Genomic DNA, 4876 nt, shown 5'->3' with positions numbered 1-4876 from the left:
CTATTTTGAGAATTACGCTGTGCACACACAGATACTTAACTGACCTTCAGAGACAAAAATAGTAGACAATCTTTCTTCCATTAACTTCTCAATATCTATCTGCACATCTCTACGGTGGTGACTACAGGAGGGGCCTAAGCAAATGGGCACCCCCACCCACTGTTGGAGGCTTCTACGGTGCATGCACACTACCAGCATAGCAAAGGCAAGTGGTCAATAGGATACAGTTTTATTTTTGTTTTAGCGTAGTGGTTTTTGTTTCTGTTTTAATATTGCTCTTGTTTTTGGTCCTTTGGATAACACTTTTTTTTTTTTTTCCTGGAGGTGGGAGCTTTTTCTCCCTATGTTACTCAAGAAGAGAAAGTGATCATTGCCATATAGCCAAGCTACAAGCCTACTCCATAATTTTCCACCATTGAGACAGGAACCAATAACAGCTGCTCGGCATTACACATGGAAAGGGAAGCCTATCTGCTAATCATAGGCACCAAGAGACACTCAGTAAACTTAACAACAGAGCAACAAACATCCATTTAAGCATTAAAAACCCACCTAAGTACTGGAAATGACAAAGAAAACACAACAAAAGATCTCAAAACATGTCCAAAAACAGAAAACAGTAACTGAGACAAATGCACTGGAGATAGACAAAGGCTACCCAGAAGAGGAAGAGCAGGCTTTGGATTTGCCTGAGAAGGAATTCAGAAGAATGATATGGAAACAAATTCAAATGCTCCAAAAAGGGGTGGAAGAAAATAAGGTAGAAGTCAGGAATGTACTACAGGAGCAATCAAACAAGATAGTTACAGCATTGGAAACAATTCAAAATCTGCAAAAAGAGGTCCAGATGATTAATAATAAAATATCAGAAATGGACAACACAATGAAAGGGCAAAGGAGTAGAACTGAAGAGATGGAAGTCAGAACTAACGAGCCAGAAGACAAATCTCTCAATACCACTAAGATAGAAGAGCAAGCAGAAAAAAGAATAAAAAAAATCTGAAAAGAGTCTAAGATTCATGCTGGATAACATGAAGAGGAATAACTTAATAATTATTGACATTCCGAAACAGGAAGAATCGGAGAAGTCCACAGAGGAGATAGTTGAAGAGCTTCTGGAAGAAAATTTCCCTAACATCTTGAAGGATGAGAAGATAAACATTAAATAAATACTCGTATCTATTTACAAGAAAAACCTTAAAAAAATAAAACCAAGATTTAAAATCTCTAAAAATTCAACAACATAGACAATCATAAGGACCAAGAATGTGATATTCTCAGGGAATAAACCCTATTATAATTAAATTCCACAGGAAGACACATTAACTTATCAGATGTAGGTTGCATATACATCCATAAAAATGAGAAACAAAGCAAGAATAGTTTTATTAAGGTAGCTTTGTATGTTAACTATTGTTTACATGCCAAATGTTACAATTGTAATCTGAGTAATGTAATATATTTGGTAACTACTAAAATATCACCGAGAAATTCATTCACACAAAAAAGAGGAACAAAAAGGCTTATCATGAGAAAACACTCAAATCAATAAAAAAACAACAACACCTGGTGCATAAAAATAAGATTTGAAACATTCAAATAAAATAATGAAATGAGTAAGGAAGACACTTCATTTTGAGTAATAAAGTTAAATGTAAATGGTCTAAACATCACATGCAAAAGGCAAGAACTGGCAGAATGGATCAAAAAGCAAAAAGCAAGAATCAATCTTAGACATAAAATCACAAACAGACTAAAAACGGAAAGATGGGGGAAATAGCCTATGCAACTAAACAAAAAAAAGCACAATGGCTATACTGACGTTAGATAAATTGGACTTCAACTCAAAATCTAGTGCAAGATGTAAAGAAGGTCATTGCATAATATATAAAAGGTAAATCTAGCAGGAAGACAAAACAAATGTAGATATATACACAGCAAACAGCATGTTCCAAAATACAGGAAACAAACACTAAGTAATATAAAAGGAGAAATACACAACTTTTAGTAACAGTAAAGGATTTCAGCACACTGCTTTCAATTATAGTCAGAACATCTAAAAAGAAAATCACTAAGGACAATGAGAACTAAAAATTTTGAAAAACAAATATATTTGGGTCTAACAGACATTCTAGAACACTTCCCTCAGTATCAGAGTAAAACACATTTTTCCTCTGGTGTATGCAGATCATTTTCCAGAATACATCATATGCTAGAATGCAAAACAAGTCTAAATAAAATTTAAATGTCTGAAGTCATACAAAGCATCTTCTTTGACTATAATGTTTGTTGTAGTTAAGTGCCATCAAGTCTGTTCTGACTTATAATGACTCTGCATAGGGTTTCTGAGAAGTGGCTGGTGAGTTTGCACAGCTGACCTTGTGGTTCAAACCAACTGTGCAGTTGAGGGTTAACCTACAGCCATATCAGGAGGTGCCATCAAATTGATTCTGACTCAAAGGTCCTACACATAACAGAGGGAAACACTGTCAACCTCACAATCATTGCTGGACTTGAACTCATTGCTGATGTCACTATGTTAATTCAACTCCTTTGTGGTCTTTTTCACTGACCCTCTACTTAAGCAAACATGATGTGCTTCTCCAAAGACTGTCCCCTGCTGGCAATATGTCCAAAGTATGAGAGACGAAGTCTCGCCATCCTGTCTTTGAAGGAGAAATCTAACTGTACCACAAATTTGTTTGTTTTTCTGGCAGTCTATGGTACTTTTAATGCTCTTCTCCAACACCATAATTTAAATGCAGTAATTCTTCTATTGTCTTCCTAATTCATTGTCCAAATTTCACATGCATATGTTGTTGTTAAGTCGACTGAAAATACCATGGCTTCATATCAAATAATGCAGCAAAGATGTTTGATAAAATTCAACATCCTTTCCAGATAAAAATACCAAAATAGGAAGAGATGAGAAATTATTTAATATAATTATGGACATATATTCAAAGCAAATATGTTTATAAAATGTATTTTTAAACTGTTAAAGCTTTAAGAAAGATCTGGTTTTGTTTTAATTTTCACCTAGGGTTCATTAAATGTGTCTATGAGGGTAAGCTAAAATAGGTGATCAAACAAGCATTTCAGATGTCTCCTAACTGAAATGGGGGAAAACAAAATAAAGGTTCTCCCCAATGTGTGGCTGCAATAACAATTGGATTCATAATGCCAAAGAGTTAAAGTATACAAAACTAAATGGGCTTCCATATATTTATGTTATATATACTATTTTATAAGGTAAGTTTTAAATGAGGTATAACCTATCTCTTTTACTCTGTTCTGAGAGTTTGCTGTGTCTAAATTTCTGTTTTTGTATTAAATCAAATGCTGCCATGGCTAGTAGTTTTCATAAGACAATCTAAAAATCTCATTTTTTACTTAAAGAAAAAACTGCTTCTCGGACTTGGCTTATAATCCTTCACTCTTGTAATTCAAATGAATTATTGTGGGTTCAAAGTTCAAATATTTTAAGTTAATAAAGTACATTCATTTTAACAAAGGTATTTATATTTATGCCAATTTTTAAAGTTGAATCTTTTAATGTAATTTTTACTAAATATTAAAATGCTCTTTAACTAAGAAAAAGTAATTATAGGAATAAAACTAGAATTTCCACAATGTAAAAAATAGTTATCCAGGAAGACCCTCAGTGTTGCCCTGGCAGAGCGGAAATAGGCCCTCTGGTTGGAGGTATGTGCAATAACACTAACTTATTGTGACCTAGGAAAGGTTGCCAAGCATGTCTTCAACAATGGATATGGGTTTGGCATGGTCAAAATTGACCTGAGAAGCAAGTCTTGCAGTGGAGTGGAAGTTTCTACATCTGGTCATGCTTACACTGACAGAGGGAAAGTATCAGGCATCTAGAGACCAAATATAAAGTCTGTTGCTATGGACTTAATTTCACCCAAAATGGAACAGTGACTCTTGATACCATATTTGTTCTGAACACAGGAAGGAAGAGTGGGAATTTGAAGGCCTCCTATAAATGGGATTGTTTCAGTCTGGGTAGTAATGTTGATATAGATTTTTCTGGACCAACCATCTATGGCTGAGCTGTGTTGGCCTTTGAAGGTTAGCCTGCTGGCTATCAGATGTGTTTTGACACAGCCAAATCCAAACTGTCACAGAATAATTTCGCCCTGGGTTATAAGGCTACAGACTTCCAGTTTGCAGGTTCTATCTACCAGAAGGTTAATGAGAAGATTGAAACCTCAATAAACCTTGCTTGGACGGCTGGCAGTAACAACACCTGTTTTGACATTGTTGCTAAATATAAACTGAATTGCACAACTCCTCTCTCTGCTAAAGTAAATAATGCCAGCCTTACTGGACCTGGTTATACTCTGACTCTTTGATAAGGAGTCAAACTGACCCTGTCATATTTGATTGATGGAAAGAACTTCAGTGCAGGAGGTCAGAAGTTTGGGCTGGGATTTGAATTAGACGCTGAATGTAGTTTTGAGTCAAGCATCAGATTTGGCCCTGGAGTTGAAGACAAATGAACTCACTATGTTTTGACCTTAAAATTCTTCCATGAAATTTCAAAAGTGTGCATCTTTTATTCTTCCAAAGAATTGTACTCCTCCCCACATTGGAGTCTAGAGATTGCAAGTCTATCCTAAGGGAGGTACTTCAAGGCTTGCATGGGAGTTGTCATCTTTGTGCCACAGTTCAGTCCAGTTCCTCAGTGTTATGTTAAATGTGTTCCTCAATGACAGTGTAGTGTCTTGTTATAAAGGAAATGACCCAATCCTCCAGTTTGTACATTACGTCTGGCATGTCCCACATCACTTTTCCATGACCTTTCAATATACTGATCTGCACTGTAGTGAAATATTTGTGTATTTTTCCATCAGAG

General features: G+C 35.5%; 1 pseudogene; it reads left to right on the top strand.

Annotated features, from left to right (window-relative positions):
- LOC102831429 overlaps nucleotides 1-4520 on the top strand; it is a 51258-nt pseudogene extending 46738 nt beyond the window's left edge.
- Nucleotides 4521-4876: the final 356 nt, after the last annotated feature.

The sequence above is a fragment of the Chrysochloris asiatica genome, unplaced genomic scaffold (genome assembly GCF_000296735.1).
Source record: "Chrysochloris asiatica unplaced genomic scaffold, ChrAsi1.0 scaffold00020, whole genome shotgun sequence".
In the NCBI taxonomy this organism is placed as follows: domain Eukaryota; kingdom Metazoa; phylum Chordata; class Mammalia; order Afrosoricida; family Chrysochloridae; genus Chrysochloris; species Chrysochloris asiatica.
The sequence above is the reverse complement of the archived record's forward strand: the minus strand, read 5'-3'. Positions and strand labels throughout refer to the sequence as shown.